Here is a 25,597-nt window from a genome sequence, read left to right on the forward strand (position 1 = left end):
CTTTAGCAAAGTAGCAGGATATAAAATAAATCCACATAAATCATCAGCATTTCTATACATGACCAACAAAGTCCAGCAGCAAGAGATAGAAAGAGAAATTCCATTTAAAGTAACGGTAGATAATATTAAATACTTGGGAGTCCACTTGCCAAGACAAACCCAGGAACTCTATGAACACAACTACCAAACACTCTTCACACAAATCAAATCAGATCTAAATAATTGGAAAGATATCAATTGCTCATGGATAGGCAGAGCTAATATAGTAAAAATGACAATACTGCCTAAATTAATTTACTTATTCAGTGCCATACCAATCAGGCTACCTAAAAATTATTTTATACAGCTAGAAAAAATAATAACAAAATTCATCTGGAAAAACAAAAAATCAAGAATATCCAGGGAAATAATGAAAAAAAAATCACAGGAAGGTGGGTTAGCAGTACCAAACCTGGAGCTTTACTACAAAGCGGCAGTCATCAAAACTATCTGGTACTGGCTAAAAAATAGAGTGGGAGATCAATGGAATAGGCTAGGTTCAGGAAATGCAGTAGTAAATGACACTAGTAATGTACTGTTTGATAAACCCAAAGACTCCAGCTTCTGGGATAGGAACTCAGTATTTGACAAAAACTGCTGGGAAAACTGGAAGATAGTATGGCAGAAATTAGGCATAGACCAACATCTTACACCTTATACTAAAATAAGGTCAAAATGGATACATGATTTAGACATAAGAGGTGATACCATAGGTAAATTAGGAGAGAAAGGAATAGTGTACCTATCAGATCTTTGGAAAGGAAATCAGTTTTTGACCAAACAAGAGATAGAGTATATTATAAAATGCAAAATGGATGATTTTGATTATATTAAATTAAAAAATTTTTGTACAAACAGAAGCAATGCATCCAAAATTAGAAGGGAGGCAGAAAGCTGGGAAACAATTTTTGAGGCCAGTACTTCTGATAAAGGCCTCATCTCTAAAATATATAGAGAATTAAATCAAATTTATAAGAATCCAAGTCATTCCCCAATTGAGAAATGGTCAAAGGATATGAACAGGCAGTTTTCTGATGAAGAAACCAAAGCTATCTATTCACATATGAAAAAATGCTCTAAATCTCTAATGATTAGAGAGACAGCTCAGAGGTACCACCTGACACCTATCAGATTGGCTAAAATGACAAAAAAGGAAGATAATAAATGTTGGAGAAGCTGTGGGAAAATTGGAACACTAATGCATTGTTGGTGGAGCTGTGAACTGATCCAACCATTCTGGAGAGCAATTTGGAATTATGCCCAAAGGGCGATAAAGCTGTGCATACCCTTTGACCCAGCGATTCCACTTTTAGGTCTTTTTCCCAAAGAAATCATGGAACGGGGAAAGGGACCCACATGTACAAAAATATTTATAGCTGCTCTTTATGTGGTAGCAAGGAATTGGAAGTTGAGGGGGTGCCCATCAATTGGGGAATGGCTAGACAAGTTGTGGTATATGAATACAATGGAATACTATTGTGCTGTAAGAAATGATGAGCAGGAGGAGTTCAGAGAAACCTGGAGGGTCCTACGTGAGCTGATGATCAGTGAGATGAGCAGAACCAGAAGAACATTGTACACGGTATCATCAACATTGAATATTGACCTACTGTGATGGACTATATTCTTCTCACCAATGCAATGGTACAGAAGAGTTCCAGGGAACTCATGATAGAAGAGGATCTCCAAATCCAAGAAAAAAAAAAAAAGAGAACTGTGGAGTATAGATGCTGATTGAACCATACTATTTCTTTTGTTTTGGGTGCTGTTGTTTTTTTTTCTATTTTGAGGTTTTGCATCACTGCTCTGATTTTTTCTCTTGTAACAGGATTAATGCAGAAATAGGATTAATGTTATTATGTGTATATGTATGTGTGTGTATATATATATGTATGTATATGTATGTATATGTATATAGATATATAGATATAACCTATATCAGATTACCTGCTGTCTAGGGGAGGGGGGAGGGAAGGGAGGGGGGGAGAAAAACCTGAAATTGTAAAGCTTGTATAAACAAAAGTGGAGAACTATCTTTACATGTAACGGAAAAAATAAAATACCTTATATGTAAAAAAACAAAATAGAACTGGAGGGGTATTACAGATGTGAAATGTTGCATGAGTTTGATATGAGGTTGCCATGCTGTTAGTTCTGTTTAATTGTTTTACTATTATGAGACCTCTTACAGAATGGGAATAATCTGTAAATATTTGTACTGTAAAAATAAAATGATTTAGAATACTTTATATAACTATAAATTATTTTTATTTCTTCATTTGAAAACTTCCTGTTCATATCCTTTGACCATTTATCAATTTGGGAATAACTCATATTCTTATAGATTTGGATATTTGAGATATATCTGAGAAAATGTAAAATCTTCCCCAATTTTCTACTTTTCTTCTGATCTTGGCATCATTTGCAAATAAGTCATTTTTACTATTTTAAATATCCAAATTAATCAAAAAGTATATATCAATAAGGATGCTATCTGCATACAAAGAATTGATAAATAGAAGTATATACAGAATAATTTTACATATGTATACACACATATTTGTGTCTAGTAGAAATTTATATCATTATTATATATTTGTCTACATGCCATATATATAGTAGATTTGCAGATACATGTGTAATCAACTCTTCTTATACTATGTTCTGGAAATGCTTGTTTTATTCCATAAATTAAAAATAAAATGAACAAATGTAAAAAAGAAATTATTCTCCCAAAAAATAAAATGCACCAGTAAAACTTAAAAAAAGAAGAAAGTAAAAGAAAAATTACAAGGAGAAAAAGAGAAAGAAAAAATTTTTTTGAAAAATTTGTAGGAAATGAAATACAAAATTAACAAAACAAGTTGAAACAGAGGAAGAAAGATTTTGCTTTACTTAACTGGAAATAAAATATAGAAGAATTAGTTAACTAGGTAAAAGGAAATAAGAAAAAAATTTACATGTAAGCAAAACTACAAAACTAGGAAAAGGGGTGACTAGTGAAAAGGATAGCCTTAAGGGTGCAGGGAAAAGTGCCTGTAGGAATAAGCTTGATTTAAATTAGATTAAGCAAAAAATAAGTGGAGAGTCAAAGTATTGTCTTTCTAGAGGAAGAAGGGAAAAGCATAATTTAACAGAATTAAAGGCATGTAGAAAAATATAAACATAACTCTCATAACTTTAAATGTAAATGGATTGAACAATCCAATAAAACGAAAAAGGATGGCATGTAGACATAAAAACAAAACCTGATATTTGCAAGAAATTCACCTAAAAATAAAAAGTAAAAAGACATATTATAGAATTACCATAAAGATATGAAGAAAAACAACTAAAAAGAGAATATGTAGGAACAGAGGGTACTTTTGAAGTGAGAATTTCAGGGAGAGAAGGAGCTTCCAGTGTAAAGAGGTTTCCATGCTAATGTAGAGAAAATCAGGAGAGTCTGTATCGCAGCCTAGGAAAGAATGAGTTGTGTCTAGATGTCTACAATATCAAGAGAAATAATGAAAAAAGGAAGAATATCACAACTGTGAGTTTAAAATTGAATATTAGATCATAAATCTCCCCTCTTTAACCTTTCCCTTAATTTATCTCCCAGACTAGTAAATGGAAGAAGCTTCTGGTTTTCTAGTTAGAGCTTTTATTGTATGGTAGTCACAAGGTGATGTTGATTAGAAGGATAGGAAAGTAGAAATACAATACAAATCGTCTTAAGTCTAGGCTTAGTCTATATTCCGTATAAAACTCACCAAAACCCAAGGCCACCTTTGGAGAGAGAGAGAGAAAGACCGAGTCAAGTGCGTGCTGTTAACCAAGAGCCGGGCCGAGTCAAACTCCAGTCAGCGTCTGTCTGTGCAGTGCAGCCAGGAGACCAGCGGAGCAGGAAAAAAGGCCCCACTTCCGTTCTCTCCTTGCCTTTTAAGCTCGAACCCCGGAAGTCGAGTGCTCAGCAGGCAATCTGGCATGCGGCGCAGGCAGACTGGTGTGCGTAACTCATGCTGTTGGTCTCCTCCCCAAAACGGTGGTCCTAAAAAAAAACTGGCGTCTCTCCATTATCTAACTGACTGTTAAAACTTTTTACCACATTCCCCCCTTTTGTTCCTCAAGAAACAAAATATTTCCTTGACGGAACAGTAAAAATAATATAATAACTATTGCTAACTAATAATATGTGAACAATATAGAAAAGGAAGAGAGGAAAGTTTTGTCCAGGGGGCGATTTTTTTTTTGTCCTCATGAACTGACGCTTTGACATTAGTCTTGCAAAGGGAGAGCCTCTGCAGAGAGTACATGTTACAGATAGTGTATATTATAACAGAAAGGAGATAGTAAAAACTAACAAAACATATAAAGTCTCTGAGTTCTCTTGTCTTCTTGAAGTGGTAAGATGTCATCAGGAGGAAACTGGATGCTGGTCTGGAAAAACTGGATTCTGGACTCTGGTCTGGAAAGCCGGATTCTCTTCTTTAACTGTTTGAATTGCTGTATTTTTACTAAACCTTAGCAAAGCATTGTCAATGATCAAATTAATAAATTCCATTACACTTCCAGACCTCAAGCTCTATTATAAAGCAGCAGTCATGAAAATCATAGTATATTGATTAAATTAGATGTAGATCAATGGAACAGAATATTCCAAAGGAGAATCAGGGGGGAAAAAATTGGACTCATTAACCTTATAGCCTCCAAGTTCCCTAGGTTCTCAGCTTATGTGATATCCTCAAATCCTCAACCTCTTTCATACCCCCTCCACAGTCAATCTCTTGCCAAAACCTATCAGTGTTAGGTTTGTAACATCTCTCATATATGCTTCCTTCTTTCTTTTGAAACTACCATGACCCTGGTGTAGGCCTTCATTTACTAACAACTGGAGAATTATTAAGTGTTCAAAGGTATGAACAAAAGTCTCAAAAGAATTACAAGCAATTAACAATGACAGTCAAGAGTTCTCCAAACCAGAAATAATCAGAGAAATGTATGTTTTTTAAAGCCCTTGAGGTTTCACCTCACACCCTGAAATTGGCAAAGATGACCAAAAATGAGAATAGTCAATATTGGAGGGATTATGGGAAGATAGCCATTGTTGATGGAGCTATGAATCAATACAACCATTTTGGAAGGTAGTTTTTAATTATACGAACAAAATTGCTAAAATGTTTATACCCTTGAACCCAGAGATTTCACTACTAGGCTTGTATCCCAAAAAACATGCATAAGAAGAAAGCATATACTCAAAAAATATTATAGTAGCCTTTTTCTGTAATAGCAAAGAATTGGAAGCAAAGAAAATGCTCATCATTTTGAAAATGGCTAAACAAATCATGGTATATTAATATGAAGGAACAGTATTATGATGTAAGAAATTATGAATATTAAGAATATGGAGAAGTATGGAAGATCTTGAACTGAAAGAATAAAATACTGAGAAAACAATATATATAATGACTATAAAAGTATAAATGGAAAGAATGACCACAAAACAATCAAAAGTCATTTCAAAAAACTACAAAGAACAAACATTGCTACAAAGAAAATATTTGAGAGATACCCCAACTCCAAACCTTTACAGAGATGAGAGAAGCAATGGGTATGATACATTGCATGTATGTTCAGATTTTTTAATGTATTTATTAATTTCCCATAAAAAGAATGGATTCTCTTCACATTACTGACTGATGAATCTTTCTATTATTTCAAAATCCACATTAAATGTCATCGGTTGCACCAAACCTTCCTTTATATTCCCAGGTAGTGATCATCCTTTACTCCTCAAATCTTTCATACAATTCTGTTTCAGTTCCTCTGTTAAGATATTGCAGAGATAGAATCAACAGAACTTTGTAACAGATTAAACTTGAGGGATTAGGAGAGTGTTAAAAATGGCATCCAGGTGGCACAGTGGATAAAGCACCGGCCCTGGATTCAGGAGGACCTGAGTTCAAATCTCAAACATTTGACACTTGCTAGCTGTGTGACCCTGGGCAAGTCACTTAACCTATTGCTCCACAAAACAAAAACAAAAACAAAAAATGGCATCCAGTTTGGGATTCTCAATACCTAGGAGAATGGTGGCATTCTTAGAAGTCATAGAACAGCTAAAAAGAGAGGAGGGTTGTTGAGAAAATATAAGAAGTTCATTTTTGTTAACATATTGAGTTCAAAATGTCTACAGAATAATTAGTTCAAAATGGACAATAGGCAGCAGAAATGTTAGCCAAAAGGTCAGGAGAGAAGTCAGAATTGGATACATAGATCTGATATTATTGACATAGAGAGGAAAATTGAATGCATGGGAACTAAGGAGATCATAAAGTGAAATAGAGAGGGAGAAGTGAAGTCCAGGATAGAGCCATGGGGACACACATGTAGTTAATAGGAATAACCTGGATGAAGATCTTGCAAAGGGGATAGAGAAAGAGTAATAAGAAAGACAGGAGGATTCCCCAATTGAGAAATGGTCAAAGAATATGAACAGGCAGTTTTCAGATGAATAAATCAAAGCTATCTATTGCCATATGAAAAAATGTTCTAAATCATTATTGATTAGAGAATTGCAAATTAAAACAACCATGAGGTATCACCTGACACCTATCAGATTGGCTAATATAACAAAAAAGCAAAATAATAAATGTTGGAGAAGCTGTGGGAAAAAATGGAACACTAATGCATTGTTGGTGGAGCTGTGCATTGATCAAACATTCTGGAGAGCAATATGGAACTAAGCCCAAAGGGTTATAAAACTGTGTGTACCATTTGACCCAGCAATACCACTATGAGGTCTTTATCCCAAATGGATCATAAAAAGGCAAAAAAGACCCACACGTACAAAAATATTTATAGCTGCTCTTTTTGTGGTGGCAGAGAATTGGAAATTGAGGGAATCCCCATCAATTGGGGAATGGCTAAACAAGTTTTGGTATATGAATGTAATGGTATACTATTCCTCAAAAAGTTTAGCCATCAAAGAAGGAGAGATAGCAAAAATGGATGGATCAAATGAGGCTTTTTGGAGGCTGAAGAAACTTGGGCATTTTTACAAGTAGCAGAGAAGAAGACAACAGACAGAGATATTCAAGATAAATGAAAGCATGAGGATAAAGGGGGACAATCTCCTGGAGAAGATGTATTGCTTGTGTATGTAAAGCAGTTTGCTTTGGCAAGGAGAAGGGCCACCAGAAATAGTCATAGAAATAACTGTTCAACAATCTTTTGATTATCAGTCATGTGATGCATAAAGCAAGAAGATAAAATTATGAGCAACTGTGATAAACTTAGCTCTTCTCAGCAATCCAATGATCCAAGATAATGCCAAAAGACTCATGATGGAAAATACTCTCCACATACAGAAAAAGAAGTATGGAGTTTGAATGCAGATTGAAGTATACTATTATGCTTATCAATGTTTTTCAATGTCACAGAAGATGATTTTTTTAGAATCCAAATAGAAGTGAGCTTTTTTATGGGTGATGAGGTCCTCCAAGTTTTTCTGTTTGTGGGTGACATTGTGTAGATAACACCAATTCCAGGAATATCATAGAACTTCCTCTCCAAAAGTAGAATATTGAAAAACCTATATTACATTGAGTACACCTCCCTACTAACAGCCACCCAACAGCATCCCCAATTTCTACTAACATTGCTACAGTATCACTTTCTGTGATTTTTTTTTTTATCAAACCTTTCAATGTGAGTATTCTTTCAGTTAAATAACATATTGAGCTTATCTTTTTGGGTGGTACTTATTCTGTGCATATGTCTATCAGTATTTATCTCCCCTCATAGAATATAAGTACATTCAGAGCATAGGTATTTAAAAAAAATTTTAATTTTTGGAATAAAACAAGCATTTCCATAACATAGTATAATAAAAAAATATTTCAGATGGAATTGTAAATCTATTGTGTGAAAATAGTATACTTCAATCTGTATTCAAACTCCATACTTCTTTTTCTGTATGTGGAGAGTATTTTCCATCATGAGTCTTTTGGCATTATCTTGGATCACTGGATTGCTGAGAAGAGCTAAGTTTATCACAGCTGATCATCACATAATGTTGTTGATACTGTGTACAATGTACTCTTGGTTCTGTTCATTTCACTCAGCATCAATTCATGTAAGTCTTTCAAAGTCATTCTTAAAACAATAATGCTGTTACTGTATACAATTTTTTTTTTTTGGTTCTGGAAAGCAGGGTGTTTTTTTAATGCTTGTCTTTTGAATTGTTTAGGACAGTTCCCATCACACAGTAGACACAATAAATTAATCAATTCATTAAGAAATAAACATGGGGGCAGCTAGGTGGCACAGTGGATAAAGCACCATCCCTGGATTCAGAAGGACCTGAGTTCAAATCCAGCCTCACACACTTGATACTTACTAGCTGTGTGACCCTGGGCAAGTCACTTAACCCTCCTTGCCCCGTAAAAATAAACAAATGTTTAAAAAAAATTTTTTTAAAGGAATAAACATGTATTAAGTGCCTACCATGTGCCAGGCACTATCTTAAGTACTAGGGATTAAAAAGGAAGCAAAAGACAAGCCCTGACTTCAAGGATCTTACCATCTAATGGAGGAGATAACATCAAAATAAAATATTTAAAAAATGTTATATATTAATACATAGAATATATTTAAAAGAGGGAATGCACTGGAATTAAAAGGGGTTGAAGAAGACTTCATGCAGAAGGTAGGATGTTGGTTGAGACTTAAAGGAAAACAGGGAGTACTGTTGTCAGAGTTGAGAAGGGTGATGGGCATTCCATGCATAGAGGATAGCCAGAGTAAATGTTTATTGCTAAGAGACTGAATGTGTTGGTTGTAGAACAGCCAGGAGACCAGCATCACTAGGTTGAAGAGTGTACATTGGAAAGTAAGGTATAAGAATACTGGAAAAGGGGCAGCTAGGTGGCGCAGTGAATAGAGCACCGGCCCTGGATTCAGGAGGACCTGAGTTCAAATCAGGCCTCAGACACTTGACACTTACTAGCTGTGTGATCCTGGACAAGTCACTTAACCCCAATTGCTCCTTGCAAAAAAAAGAGAGAGAGAGAGAGAGAGAGAGAGAGAGAGAGAGAGAGATATTACAAAGGTGAAATTGTCAAGCATTAGCAACAGATTAGTTTGGGGGGGGGCGGGCAGTAAAAGAAAAATCCAGGGTGACTTCTAGGTTTTAATCCTGAGGGAATAAGAAGCATGGCATTGCCCTCTGCAGTAATAAGGAAGGTAGGGATGGATGAGAGAGAATTTAGAGGAAAAGATAATAAATTCTATTTTACACCTGTTTATTTTAAGTTGTCTGCTAGACATCTAGTTCAAGATCTTTTAAGGCAGTTGGAGATAAGAGATTGGAAGTCAGTAGAGAGGATGGGACAGGATAGGTAGATTTGAAAATCATCAGCCTAGAGATGGTAATTAAATCCAAAGGAGCTGATAAGATCACTAAGAGAAGTAGAATAGTGGGAGAAGAGGACCAAGGACAAAAGCCTGAGACACACCCACAGTTAGAAGGTTTGATCTGGATACAACAAAGGAGACTGAGGAGGAAAGATCAGATAGGTAGGAAGAGACACAGGAGACAGTGGTGTCCCAAAAACAAGCTGAAGAGAGTGATCAACAGTGTCAAAGGCTGCAGGGAGGTCAAGGGGAATTAGGAATGAGCAAAGGCCATTGGATTTGACAACTAATATATCACTGGAAACTTAGGAGAGAGCAGTTTCAGTGGAATAAGGTCAGAAGCTAGATTGTAAGGAGTTAAGAAGAGAATGAGAGAAGAGAAAGTGGAAGCACTTATTGCAGATAGCTTTTTCAAGTAGTAAAGCTACAAAGGGCAAAAAATATGAGACAATAACAGAGATGGAAAGATTAAATGAGTTTTTTTTTTTCAAAATGAGGGAGACATGGGTATGTTTGTAGGCAGTAGGAGATGAGTCAATAGACAAGGAGAGACTGAAATTAAGTGAAAGAGTGGGAAGGAAAGAGGTGGCAAAATGCCACCTTATCTTGTGAAACAGGGATGGAAAAAACAGAAAGTGGTAGAAGACACCTGAGTGATAGGAAATGAGGAAGACGAAAGAGGGACCTCATGAAAAATGACCTCATTTTTTTTTTCTTGCAAAATATGAGGCAAGGATTTCAGCAGAGAGGGTGGGGAAATTGCAGACATGGGAGCCTTAAGCAAAGATATAAAGGTTTGGAAGAGATGTTGTGCAGAATGGGATAGTAAGTTGGTAAGGACGTTATTGAAGGATTGCCTAACAGCAGCGAGGGCCCAGCTGAGATAGTGTAACAGAAATTTGTAGTAGACCCAGTCAGAACAGCTGCATGATTTTCTCCACTTCTAGGAGTGAAAAACAATGAATGTTAGGAGAGATCCAAGACTGAGACTTGGTAAAGTGTAAATAGTGAAATGATAAGGGAGGTGGGTTAGGGATTCAAGAGAGGAGGACAATGTAGAGTTATATTAGTTCTTCCAAAGGAACAAGATAGGGAAAAGAGTAGAAAGTGGCTAGTGTAAAGGAGAGGGCCTGGGAGAGAACTGAACAGGTAAGAGATTGGAGGTTATGGTATAAAAAAGTAGGATTTTATAAGGAAAGCAGAGAGAGAGAGGAAAAGCCAATATATAATGGTCAGATAAGAGGATTTCAGAATTCTTGAAGATTGAAGTGGTACATTTATTGGTGATGGCAAAATCAAAAGTGTGACATCTTTGTGTATAGCTGAGGTGGGATGAAGAAATAGGTCATGGGAAGTGAGTGAGTCAATATGTATGTTAAAGTTCCCTAGTATAAGGGCAGGAGTTGGAGAAGAGAAAAAAAGAAAATTATGAGCCATGTACTATATTCATTCAGAAAGGAAGAAGAGTGAACTAGGGCTCTGTAGACAACAGCTACCAGTATTTTGATTGGGTAGTAGATATAAATAATATGAACCTCAAAGGAGGAATGATAGAGATAAGGAAAGAACCTGAAAGTGGCAATGAAAAACAGAGTATTCAACCCACCTACCTTTACTGCTGCTTGATTAACAGGCAGAACTAGAGAATTAGGTGGAGGTTAAGGGGACTGCAATAAAAAAGACAAAAACAAAGTAGTACTTGCCATCAGGGAACTTACATTCTATTTGAGCAAAACAATATCTGCACATTAAAGCAAATATAAATTACATAAACATTCATATCTGTGTAGAGTACAAGCCTAACTATTAACAAAAGGCACAGCAGCTCCATGGAACAACATAACAGAGTAGGGGAAAATGGATTAGGGAGACTATGTTAAGGTTATGTTACTCAGGGGAAATGATGAAGAACTGGATGGACAGAAGAAAGGAAATTTAGAACTAGGAGAAGAACTTTGAGTATTGAACCATTCCCATACTCATATACCATTTTCCTACATACCCTTAGTTGACTTGGCAAAGTCATCAAAAATAGGATTTAAAATGCTTATGCCTTCTCAAAATTGTTACTGCTTTTTCTGTTTTCCCAGTATGTTAGTGGGACATAACAGCTATGTTGTTTGAAATTGTATGGGATGCCTATCTCTGTCCCAAGTTTTAGGAAACTTAACTGGGGTTTCTAATATATTGCTACTTATAAATTAGAGACTTTAGCATCAGTTTGGGGCATTAAGCATTTATTAAAACATATTAAATATTAGTAAAGAGAGAGCACATAGCTCAGAAAGTTAAGAAAGGCGAGATAGTCGGCCATGTCCTTCCTCTTTCAGGGTGGCAGAGAGAGAGAAAGTGTAAGCTTCCCGCGGGTTCAGAGGAGAGGTGGCCCTTCCACACTGTTCAAAACTAATTGGCTAGCATCATTCAAATCTATTGGTTTACTCGACTTGAGGGTAGTTCATGAACAGTATGTGCTGAAGTCTGAGTCCAGGGGACAGACCCTCTGGAGGGAAAGGCTTTCAGGTAGGTGTGGTTTTAACCTCTCTTGCCTCTATTCACAGTCCAAGGTCCAACTTGACTGACTCTGGGCAGTTCTTAAAAGGTCAGGCAATTGCTCGAGTGAGGTCTCTGGAATCCCCCAAATCCATAATTTTTTCACATAGCATACGTAGATATGTGAAGTGATTAATAGATACAGAGAATGTTAAAGGGAGAAGGGGCCTTGTAGATTAACTAGGTCATACCCTTCATTTTACAAAGCAGTTAACTGAGGTCTAGATTGGTCCAGCGACTTCTTCAATGTTGCATGGCAAAACTGAGACTACAACCCAAGTCTCTCAGCTCAGTGATCTTTTTACCACACTGAAAAAATATTGGGATGAGGGAAGGAAAAAAAAAAACAAAACCTTCAACTCTAATACTTAATTGATAATACCTAAATGATAGGAGAATTTGGTTGCAGATTGTATTGTTGCCACTTTATATTGAAAGATTAAACTAATACTTGACCTTACTAAATCCAGGCCTATTGTCTCTAGCTAGAAAAGCAATGTGACAATTGTTTGACAGGAATAGGACAGGGCTTCTGTTTGGCCACTTTGAAGTTGGATTTGGAAAGCAGCATTGGCATAGATGGATTTGAAGGGAAAAGCAACAACACAGGAAGCTTTCTCAACACCATCTATGCTAAAATGCGTCTGGCAATCAACCAGGTTTTTTAATGAGTTACACAGAGTTGTATATCACTGCAAATGTGTAAAATAGCTCCAAAGCACGTTTCATGAAGTAAATTCCTGACATACTGGAAAATGCCTCTTTTCCTTTTTGCTTTGTTTCCAACACAAGGTCTCATTTTGAGGCTTTTCTCAACATGGTAGGAAAACCTTTATTTCTTTGTAAGGAAATAGGGAATATTAATAAAATTGATGACTTTGGTTTACATACTTTCTCTTAAAAGGGCTTTTACATCTTTAAGGGGAAAGTTATCTCTTACTTGGATACTAGAAGGAGTTTGGTGTATACACAGAGGGGGTGGGAGAGTTTTAAGGGAGGGCAGCTCCATCGTTGGGATTTGCTGGATGGCTCCAGGGGGACTACTTTAATGGAATTAGGATCCAGAGTACAGTGAGACCAATAACACATTTCCACTTCTCAATGTTCCTCTTCTGAAAAACAGTCTCTGCAACTTGCCTGTGGTTTTTTTTTTTTCCAAGGGACTTACTGTAAGAGACCTAAAAGAATACACTTCTCGTCTTTACCCTTCATTAGTTTGTGATACCTCCTTTCTGGATTTCCCTAAAGTCTTTTAAATATTTCCAGATGAAGGCATTCATTTTGTGGTTATCATTTTTTTCTAAAAACCTATAAAGGGAATATCAAAATCTCCACTGGTTTGGTAGGTTTTGAATTATTTTGTTATATTGCATCACTTTTGTATTTCAGAGTGGTCAGACCCAGCCTGTGCTGTGCCTGAGGTTAAAATGGTAAACCTATGATTTTTAATATAAAAATAATATATGCTATAATAGGAAACCACAACATAGCAGGACTGCATCATTAAAGTAAAGCAATTTGGACACAAATAAACCATTCCTATTTTTGAAGCATTAACCATGCACTTTTGGAGAATTTGATACAAATTTATTTTTGTAAGTAATAGGGAAAGATCAAATGGATGGTCTTTTTCTACTTATTTTGTCAAATGAATAACTATTCCCATTACATGGGTTGGGGGAAGGGAAGAAGCCTTTAAACTCTTTCTACCCCACAACATAACAGGGAACTGAACTGCACATCTGTAAATAAATGCATCATTAGATTCTCATCAATTTGTAAGCTTCACTTGATGTATGGCTAAAATAATCCCACAAGGATAACTAAAGAAGTGTTTAGTTCCAAACACATGCCACATAGATGAGGGGCAGAGGGGGGGGAGGGGAACAGGAAACTATTTAAATGAAGAATTTTGCAGATGCTAGAAATATCTTTTACAACAGCCCAGAATGAAGAACTATTTTAAGGACATGGCTACCGATATATTCATTAGCAGAGGAGCTCTGGACATATTAAAAGAACACAGTAAAGCAGCTAATGATGCACTTGAGCAGTAACAGGTTGTCATTAGAGCAGCATCTGCTCTCATCAGAGTTAATTATTCAGTTGCTTTGTTTTCCAAGTAGGTGTCTGGTAAAATTTAGCAGAATCTTAATTAAAACACATTTTCAAACTCCTTGGATGCTCATCTCATCTAAAGAAATCAAGACAATTTCCACCATAAACATCAAGCTTCAGTTGAGCCATCAAATGGAAGACGGAACTCAGCCAATGTAAGTTGTTGAGATTAACCACTGGGATGCTCATAGCATGCCAATAAGGGACTTCTACCTGGAGAAGCCAACTTTGCCCTGAAAATCCCAATAACCAATTAGAACATGTAGTCAAGTGACAAGAATACAGATATGACTTGCATTGTTTTGCTTATACCATAAAAAACACTGAAATGTAGTATATAGTTTCTTGAATAAATGTCATATAAATATTTGTATTTAGCAGAAAAAAAATTGACTCCATGCCCTCCCATTCAGACTTTTTCTAACCTTAAAATATTCCTCTTGTTCACAAATCTGATCAATGATTTCTAAAGCAAAGCAAAATATCTTAATAGCATTCCATAATTCATTAGTTCTTTTTAGGGGAATGTTTGACAGCAGTCTTGTCATTTACAATATTAGTCATGAGCATAGGTGTATTTTTGGCATTTCATATTTGCATCATTTCCCCCACATTTCCTTTTTCCATTCCTTCCTACTCCAGGAAGTCAGGATTAGTATATGAACATGGTGGTCCCCTAGACACCTAATTGATAAAGTAAAAGCAAATAAAACATGCTCAATGGTAAAATATGATGAGCTCCTGTGAGCTCTCTTGCTTGGTCTTCATTAAAACTACACTAATTTGGCTAGTCCAAAGGGCCATACTGTACAAGGCTGTTTTGCATTTTTGAACAAAGTACAAGAAATTATGCAAAAAAAAATGCTAGAAAGGACCAGTGATCTAATTGATCTGGGCATACCTTTCATTGGTTCACATCATACCTGATCTATGCTTTCCTATCCTTTGTGCTCTTGTTCATGTCATCCCACAAGCCCTACCCTTGAGGGCCACTTAATATCTTATGAACATTCCTTTTTTTTCTATTGAGAGGAATGTGAATTTGTCCTTTGTATTATTGTGTTGATGAAAGTAATGAAAACCTCCATAAATGAAATGGTAAATTCATTTTATTATTTAACATTTTTTTTAAAAATTGATAATGATTTAATTCAATTCAATGAGTATTTTCTGAGACAGGAACCATGGGTATACAAAAAATAAAACAGCCCTTGCCTTCAAGGAGCTAACATTCTACTTGACAATACAACATGCATTCACATTACTATACTACACATGTTAGACAGAAATAGATTAACTGATACACAGATATAGGCATGCATATAATACACCCCATATACATATCCTGTGCATACATAGATGCACATATATATTATTAGAGGTATGCATATATAATATGTACAAATGTGCATATGTGCATGTGTATGTGTAAAGGTATGCTGTGTAGATATATCCTCACATACATGCATTCTTAAGCTTTGGCTTCCTTTTCTTAAAAATGAAGCATAATAATTTATATAGTGTTTATATAATACTGCTATTTACCTAACATGTCATTTTGCATTAAACACTTATTGCCAGGGGGCAGCTAGATAGCACAGTGGATAGAGTAGTAGGTCTGGAGTCAGGAAGACATCTTTCTGAGTTCAGATTTGGCCTCAGACACTTACTAGCTATTCGACGCTGGGGTAATCACTTAACCCTGTTTGCCTCAGTTTCCTGCTCTCTAAAATGAGCTGAAGAAGAATGTGGCAAATCACTCCAGTATCTTTGTCAAGAAAACCCCAAATGGGGTCCCAAAGAGTCAGACATGACTGAAAATGACTAAATAACAATAACTACAATATGCCAGGGACAGTGTTAAGAGCTAGATATGCAAGCATGCAAAACAATCTGCCTAAAAGAAGCATAAATTCTATTTAGTAGATACATTAGGTAGTTATATAAGAGTAAAAGGTGTGAGCCTATGAAACATATGTTCTGCGTGGAGAGACATATGCTTTGGGCTAGTTTTGAAGGACTTGCACTTTTGGAACAGTTACTTATTGGTCCCAGTGGACATGTACTTCAGTAACAACATAGTTTTGGTATGGCCATGATAGTAAAGAGGTGGGAGGAAGAGGAGAATCAGAAAATATATCAAAGTGGATTAACTACTGTAGAAGAAGAATCATCCATTCAGTCAGCTTAAATAATTTTTTTCTTTCCATCTCCCCCCTTCTCTATTTGCTCTATTTGTTCTCTTACTCCCTTGTCTCTTTCTCTCCATCCCTCTATCACACATACTTTATACTATAACAAATAAGTAACATAAGTAACTAAAAGTGCAATTAGTTGAGTAATGACAGAAAGAGGATTTTTTTTTTTGGTGAGGCAATTGAGGTTAAGTGACTTGCCCAGGGTCACACGGCTAGTAAGTGTTAAGTGTCTGAGGTCAAATTTGAACTCAGGTCCTCCTGAATCCAAGGCCGGTGCTCTATCCACTGTGCCACCTAGCTGCCCTGAAAGAAGATATTTTTATAGAAAAAAAAACCTGAAGTCTGGCTTAATAGATCTTTATCTTCCCACTCCAGTCTCCAACATGCTTATTCTCTAATAGTCTCCCTCAGAGCTAGCCCTGGATAGCCCTGAATGCCTTATGATAGCTACTATTTTAGTTATTAGGGGTTTTTTTAATTGATTGCCTGACAATATCCCAATAGTTTCCAGGGTTTAAGCATATGAGTCAAATTGACACCGAGACTCAAGAAGAAGGATGTTGGTTGAGACTTAAAGGAAAACAGGGAGTACTGTTGTCAGAGTTGAGAAGGGTGATGGGCATTCCATGCATAGAGGACAGCCAGAGAAAATGTTTATTGCTAAGAGACTGAATGTCTTGGTTGTAGAATAGCCAGGAGACCAATATTTGGGGGGGGGGGAGGGACTATACTTTCCTAGAGCAAGGATTCTGGAGGAGGAAGGTAATAAGTGAAACGTTGCTTATAACTATTTGATAGATTGTACCAGAAGAAACAATAAACTAGAAAAAAATTAATGAAAGATAGAAATGATATATAATTGCAAAAGCTTCTCAGACAATTTATTTAATGTTGCAGGAGATGCTCTTTCAACCCAAAAGAATAATAAAAGACTATAAAATTCTTCTCTCAGAGATGGATAAATTCAACATAAAGAAAGAAGGAAACTATTTAGCTAAAAAAAAATTGCTGGACAAATTAAATGTGACTAACTGGTAACAATTTCTGAATGGGAAAACCTTGTTAAAATACATTATATTTTAGCACCTCAGAAACATTACAAAATCTTTTTTACGCAGTAGCTAATAAAGGAATTATAAATACATATAGAAAGGGCTAGAGGACAAAACAAGGAACTCCTCCCCAAACCTCCATTTAAAGTGGGCTCCCATAATATCTATCTCTTCTTTTTCCACCTGGCTGCAATATTTTGGATTAGCTTCAATCATGCTCCTCTGTGCCATATACCCCTCTCCTTTTCAATTTCCTTTTGTGTCCTGTATTTCTTCATTAAATTGTAAGCTCCTGGAGGGCAAGAACTCTCTCTATCTCTCTCTCTCTCCCCCCCCTCTTTCCCTCTCTTTCCCTCTCTCTGTCTCTGTCTCTGGTATTTGTATTCCCAGTACTTAACATAGTCCCTAGCACATGAAAGGTACTCAATACATATTTGTTATTTGGCCACTAAATGATTGAAATAAATGCACATATTCTTTGTGGGCCATGTTACAACTAAAAAAATATAAGGTAAATATGAGTAAAACATATAGAAGTACATGGGCACTAATAAATAACTTCCTGAATAATAAGTTCATTTAAAACCAAATCAAAGAAATAATAAATAATTTTATTAAACAAAATTACAACAATGAGGCAATAAACCAAAACTTTTGGGAGATATCTGAAGTAGTCCTCAGAAGAAAACTTACATCTCTTAAAACACATTAATGTGATGTTTAAAATCTAAATTGTGTGATGCCTTAAATTAAAAAGCTTCAGTACCAGTCTTTGGGTATTAAACATTTATTAAAAGCATACAAGTATTCACATAGAGTTAAGAAAGTTGAGAAAAAGATTGCCTACCTAGTCTAGAGTTCCAGCCTGGTCTGGTTCCTCCTCAAGTCCTCCACCACCAGCCTGCTTCAACCACAAACTCACTAGCAAACTGATTGTGGAAGCTTTTTATACCTCTGGAACAGAGGCGGTCCTTACACACTGCTTCAAGCTGATTGGTTGGTGTCCTCCAAATCCATTGGTTAACTGAACTTGAAGGTGTTCTCAAGTTAAGTTCAAAGTCTAGCTTCTGAGAGCAATACCTTCTTAAGGGCTAGCCAGGTGTGATTACAATCTAGTTAACTTTGAAGTAGACTAATCAGCAGTCAATTACTCTCACTTGATACAATCAGTTTAGATTAATCTCCAGGTAGGTCTTTGAGTATCTACCAAATCCCATTATTTTATGGCATTAACAAAATAAGGCGGGGAAAGATCATCTCTTGATGATCTCAGATACCTCTTTCCTCATATTCAAGAAGCAGCAGGATATTCATACAAAAAGTTAGATATATTGTTGTACACATTTTTGTTCAACTTTTTACTTTGTTAAAAGAGAGGGATTTTATTTAAATGTCATTAGTAAAGGGAAAGTCTCTACCTTCCCCCCAAAAAGTCTATTTTACTTTCACTCCAATTATTAGGAAAATTTTCTTCATAGCAAGCTTAAATCTGCTTCACTGTGTCTTCCAAACATTGTTCCTCAATGGTCCTCGGGGGTTTAGCAAGATAACTGAAACCTTGTTTCTGTCTTCTCTTGGATAAATATCCCCAGTTACTTCAAGCAGTATGAATTAGGTTGAAGTACTTCACTACTCTGTTCATTCTGCTCTGAATATCCCATGAATTATCAATGTGCTTCTTCAAATGTTTATCATAAATCTTAATATAATATTGTCTGACTAGGGAAGAGTGTAATAAGATCAATACTTTCCTAGTATTAGAAGCCATGTCTTTTTAAACAGCATGTTATTTTAGTGGCTTTCTTGGAGTCCATGACACACTGCTGAGTAAATTGACTATTGAGCTTTCATATCAGCAAAACCTCAAAATGTTTTTTTTAACAGAAATTATTGCCTAATCATGTCTTTCCCATTCTATATTTACAACACTATTTTTTTGAAATAGATATGGAACTTTATGTTCCTTTCTCCTATAAGGATGGGAATAGAGACCAGACCTGTTATTTCCTTGTAACAGGAAAACTATCTGGATGAAAAAAATGCCCTTAACAAATGCAGATCAGCACTTTTATAAAATTTAGAGAGTTGTTCAGATCACTAAGAGGTCAATGACTTCTCAAAACTTTTTTGGAGGAGGGGTCGAGGCAATGAGGGTTAAGTGACTTACCCAGGGTCACACAACTAGTAAGTTTCAAGTGTATGAGGCCAGACCTGAACTCAGTTCCTCCTGAATCCAGAGCTGGCACCTTATCCACTGTGCTACTTAGTTGCCCCTCAGTGACTTCTTTAGGGTCACATAGCTAGTAATGCATCAGAGAAGAGAGTTGAATTTAGGTCTTCTTGGCTTTGAGGTCAGTCCTCTATGTATAATATTATAATACCTCTCATTCCTTCTATGTTTTATTTGGCCCAATCTTTAGCTTATCAATATTTGTTACATTATATTATATCAAATATCAAATATTACCTAAGCCTTCCCTTTATATTAGCTGAAAACTCAAAAAGCATTTTACCTACAATTTATTCTAAACCCATGATAAACAAAGTTAAACAGCACAAGTTCACATAGCCAGGATACTCTACAAAGATCTTAGATATCAGCAACTCAGATTGGAGTTCTTCAATCTGGAATTGAGTCCAATTACTCTCTGCTTTCAGTCATTCAACCAGCACTGAATCCACCTATTTATGCCATCATATAGTTTTTCTCCATCTTATCCACAAGGATAGCATAAAATATTATAAAATGCTAGGCTAAAATCCAACTGCACCAACTTTTTTTTTTTTTTTTGCGTGGCAATGGGGGTTAAGTGACTTGCCCAGGGGCACAAAGCTAGTAAGTGTCAAGTGTCTGAGGCCGAATTTGAACTCGGGAACTCCTGAATCCAGGGCCAGTGCTTTATCCACTGCACCACCTAGCTGCCCCCCTGCATCAACTTTTTATCACGCATTTATTTATTTATTTATTTATTTATCTATCTATCTATCTATTTATTTATTTGTTTGTTTATTTGTTTGTTCATTCATTCATCCATTCATCCATTCATTTATCTATTTAGCTATTACCTATTTATTTGTTCATTTATTTATTTATCCATTTATTCATCTATTCTTTTATTTCATTTATCTATCTATCTATCTATTTATTTATCTGATTTTTATGAGGCATCTAAGTAGTACAAGAGATAGAGTTCTGAACTTTGAATCTGAAAGATGTGAGTTCAAATCTGATTAAGATACTTACTGACTGTGTGACCCTGAGCAAATCATTTAATATCTATTTGGGTGCTTCAAGCAGACATGGCACTGGCAGCAGCTGTGACAATGGGGTGCCTGAACCTTCTGAGCTACACCTGAGGGGACAAACTTTGCTCCTGGGTACCTTCATCTCTGCCAGACTGACCTGCCCCCTAAGGACTGAACATCCACCTGTCTGCCAGCCACTGCTCTATCTCTAAGGTTGCATCTCAGTACCAGACTAGTGAGAGAACCATCAGTATTTTTCTGCTGGACCTGCTCCCAGCTGCCTATCTGTTCTAGACATCTGTGGTGGACAACTCATTGGTTGTAGTCCTTACCCTCCATAGTCACCAGGGACTTGGAAAGGTTATTACTGACTATATTCATGAAGACAAGTTGGTGAAAGGAGGCAATGTAAGTCTCTTGATGTTCTCATCCATGATATTTGCAAGACTTCTATTTCAATTACCATGATGTATAGGTATCTGCAAACCTGTTGCCATGCTATGGAGCCTCTGATCTCCCTGGGAGAAGAAAGGATTGTACAACCAGTGCCTCTGCTCTATCACATTATTAACCAATGAAAATGAGAGTAAAGTAGCAATGGTTTGAGACCTCCCCTGTTCTCTAGTCAGGCACAGCTATTTCAAAAATTGAGCTCTATGAGGTATATAATCCAAGAAGGATTAGATGAAAGAAATTGTGAGATTATCTTGTGTTCCAGAGTTCTGATGAGTCACTAAATTGTCTCAGAATTTCACTAGGTTTATAGCTTGCTTAACCATTGTAAGCTGCCACATTTCAATTTATTAATTTCTTAAGAATTCAATTATACATTATTATGTTGCAACTGGATTGAATACTGGGCAAAAGAAGACAGTTTGTTAATTCACATTAAAAAAAATTGCAAGAAAGGAAAAAATATAATGCCCCAGTTTACTAAGTTATAAAGTGGGAATAATAATAATAGCACATAACTTACAGGGTTATTGTTAAAAATCAAATGAGATAGAGATGCTCATCAATTGGAGAATGGCTGAGCAAGTTGTATGTGATTGTGATGGAATACTATTGTGCTATAAGAAATGACAAGCAGGATGATTTCAGAAAAACCTGGGAAGATTTATATGAACTGATACAAAATGAAGTAAGAAGAAACAGGAAAACATTGTATACAATAAAAATAATATTGTATGATGATCAAGTGTGAAAGGTTTACCTATTCTAAACAACACAATAATCTCAGGCAATTCTGAGGGATTTAGGATGAAAAATTCTATCCACCTCCAGAGGAAGAATTGATGGAGTTTAAATGCAGATTAAAGCCTGCTTTTTAAACTTTATTTTTCTGAGGGTTATTTATCTGTTTTTTCTTTTGCAGTGTGACTAATAAGGAAAGTATTTTGCTTCACTTCACATGTATAATCTATATCATATGGCTTGTTGCTCAAGGAAGGGGAAGGATGGAAGGGAAGCAGAAAATTTGGAACTCAAAATTTAAAAAGAACAAATGATAAATTTTTACATGTAATTGATAAAATAAATTATATATACATATATATACAATAATCAGAAATAATTAAAGATAATATTTATAAGACACAGCACAGTACCTAAAAAACATAGTAGATTCTTCCTTTTCTTCCCCTCTCCTTTCCTTTACTCTTCTGATGTATTTTTTCCAAACATCTGTCAAAAAAGAAAACAAATACGTTTAACATGGTTTTTATTTTTTTTCTAAAAAGGCATGATAATATTTTAAATCACTTTTCCTTAATTATTTACAAACGACCTCTTTAATACTTTTTGTTGTTGTTATTCAATAATGTCTCACTCTTCATGACCACATTTGGGATTTTCCTAGCAAAGATACTAGAGTGGTTTTCCATTTCCTTCTCCAGCTCATTTTACAGATGAGGAACTAAGGCAAACAGGGTCAAGTGACTTGCCCAGGGTCACATAGCAAAAGTCTGAAGCTATATTTGAACTCAGGAAGATGTTTTGCAGTCTAACAACACTATCCACTGCACCACCTAGCTTGTTATAGTTATTGTTTTGTCCTCCATTCTCAAAAAGGACCATGACATCAGGTTATAACTTGCAGTGAATTGGATTTAAGTGCGGGAGGGCTATGTAAAGTCACCAACCTCACTCTCTCCTCCAGAGCCATCTGAATCCAGTGGCAAGACTGATATCAGAATGACTGGAGATAGCTCTGGATTTTTAAGATATTAATAGGCAGCTCATTGGTGCAGTGGATAGATCACTGGCCTTGAAGTTGAGAATTAGAATCTCACTTCAGACATTTACCAGCTGTGTTTCCCAGGCAAGTAACAACTCCAACTGCCCCCCAAAACACAAAACAACAACACATCAACATATCCAGGGCCATTTTCAGCCATCTTAATGTGTATTTTGCCACTGGAACCCACATGACTCTGAAGAAGAGAGTGAGGTTGGTGACTTTACACAGCCCTCCCGCACTTAAATCCAAAACAGTGTTAGTCATGACATCACCCTGATGCCATGGCCCTTTATAAGAATGAAGGACAAATAACAACAACCTCTTCAATATTACATGCTAGATTTTAGACAGTAATAGAAGTAATAGAAGTTTTTTTCTCTCTCTCTCATAAAGTTTAATAGTTATGCTTTCTTTGTCCTTTGATACTTTTGTAATCTAACCAGATATTTCAAAAATCACTGGCTGCCATTCACCATTTCTATCTATCTATTCTTTCAGGATCTGGAATGTAGTCTGTTAAGATTTTATGAAATGAATTCATGGACTTAAACTGATTTTTCCTAGCCATATAACTCATTGTATCTCAGAAATTTAGAATAGGAATAGACCTTAAATATGACCTTATCTAGACTACTTATTTTATAGATGAGGAAAACCAAAACCAGAGATATTAAGTGGAAGGCCCTGGTTACATAGCAAGTTAACGGAAAAGCTTGTACCAGAAAATAGGTTTCCTCATTCTCAGTCTAGTGTTTTTCAGTTTGGTGTTGCTTCCTGTACCTTTTAATTTATTCAAAGGCAATAGTGCCATCTCAGTTGTGGAAGAGAAAGTCACTTTTATTTTAACTCTCCCTCATCCGCTCTAATAGTCAAATGAGACTAACCCCAGGGAATAGGTTTTATTTTTTTTTTGAGAAAGATACCATGCCAGATTCATGACAACCAAGCAAAAGTTCTTCTATATATCAAATTAACATGCAAAAAAATTGATATTTTTAAATATAGATTTATGTATTTTATTTTTCCACCACATGCATTTCCAATAGTGCCACTCCCACCCACCCTTACACACACACACACAGCCTGGAGATCCATCCTTTATTTTAAAAGAGGAAGAACAATACAGCAAAATCAACAAACTTATTTACCAAGTCTAATTTTATATGCATACCCATAGTACCCTATATCTATAAAAAAGGGAGATGTCATCACCCATCTCCCTTGGGAACAAGCTTGGTAATTTTACAGTACTCCTTTGTTGTTGTCATTTTTAGTTACATTGTTGTATTTATCTTTTATATTTTTTCTTGGTTCTACTTACGTCACTTTGTATCAGTTCAGTCTTTCCATACATCTCTGTATTCATTGTTTCATTTTCTTCATACTTTTATTTCCTATACCTCAGTAGTATTACATTATGGTTATGTACCAAAATATGTTGAATCATTCCCCAAATAAGGGGAAGCATTTCATTTCCAGTTCCTTTTATGCTGTAGTAGCACAAAAGTGTTAATACAATTTTTGGGGTGTTAAATGTACCTTTATTTTTGTTACTAACCTCATTGAAGTGTATTCCTAGTACTAAGATCTCTCAGTGAAAAGATAAATATATTTTTGCCTCTGTCTTGGCATGATTCCAAATTATTTCCCAAATAGTTGAACCAATTCACACATCCACCAACAATATATTAAAATGCTTGCCTTTCCCTAAGTGATGAAAGAGTATTGAAATGAATCATGTCACCCTAAGGAAATCTGCCTCTTTTATTTTGCCCTTTTTGACTTCCCTGATCCAAGAAAACTGAAGACGTTTATGGTTTGAGGAATTAATTTTCAGGGTTAAACTGTTAGACATGAGGTGTAAAGTTAGGCCAAATAGTCCCTATTCAATTTCCCAAGGAGCACTGGGCACCTATTCTATGAGCAGATTACATGAGGAACTGTGAACCTGTTGTATTTTTATGTTAGTCAATTCAAAATTCAAGATTGGATTATAAAGCTGTCACTTTTAAACAACCAAGAAAAAAAATAAAGTGAGGTGCTGCACAAGGGAGTTGAAAAATCCCACCACAACAGATGGCTGGTGCCATTTTGAATTTAGACTCCCAGAGGAGCAAACCTTGGTAGAGGCTATTAAAGCTTCTGTTTGCATCGGAAAGGGCTATTTCAATATTGATGACTATATCTATGTCACTTCATTTGAAAACAGTTACAGAAATTTACTCATAATTCAGAAGGAGTAAAACAATGAAAGTGAGAGGCTAAAACCTACTGACAGTATATTGTGGACTGCCTTGACAAATTTTTTTAAGGGGCAGTAGAGTAGCAAAACTAATCTAGTCATTACAGGACTCATTAAAAGAAACAAAAAATAATATAAATGCATATTTTATTTAGTTGTTAAGAGTGGGGTGTTGGATTTTTTTAAGAACTGTTGCTATTTAATAGAGGTGAAAGTTTTAATGTGAGCACTGTCTCTGTGAGTGAGTGTGTGTGTATGTGTGTGTGTAAAGTTGGCGTGACACATTCTGCTCAAATTAGACTTCTAAATAACTAGTAACAGCTGTGGTGCTTAGAAATTGGTTCAGTTTAAAAGATGATATCATGTGCTTATATAAGGAAAATAGGTGTACTTTTTGTATGAAGAGGATTATATGCCTTTGTCTATTTCAATCTGAAACAGACAGTATGCAGGTACTTTCATTTGAATGGCCATACATATGCCACTCCTTACAAATAATTTGTATTTTTTTAAAACT

General features: G+C 35.8%; 1 pseudogene; it reads left to right on the forward strand.

Annotated features, from left to right (window-relative positions):
* LOC122747713 overlaps positions 1–25,597 on the forward strand; it is a 100,435-nt pseudogene that overhangs the window by 70,724 nt on the left and 4,114 nt on the right.

The sequence above is a fragment of the Dromiciops gliroides genome, chromosome 3 (genome assembly GCF_019393635.1).
Source record: "Dromiciops gliroides isolate mDroGli1 chromosome 3, mDroGli1.pri, whole genome shotgun sequence".
In the NCBI taxonomy this organism is placed as follows: domain Eukaryota; kingdom Metazoa; phylum Chordata; class Mammalia; order Microbiotheria; family Microbiotheriidae; genus Dromiciops; species Dromiciops gliroides.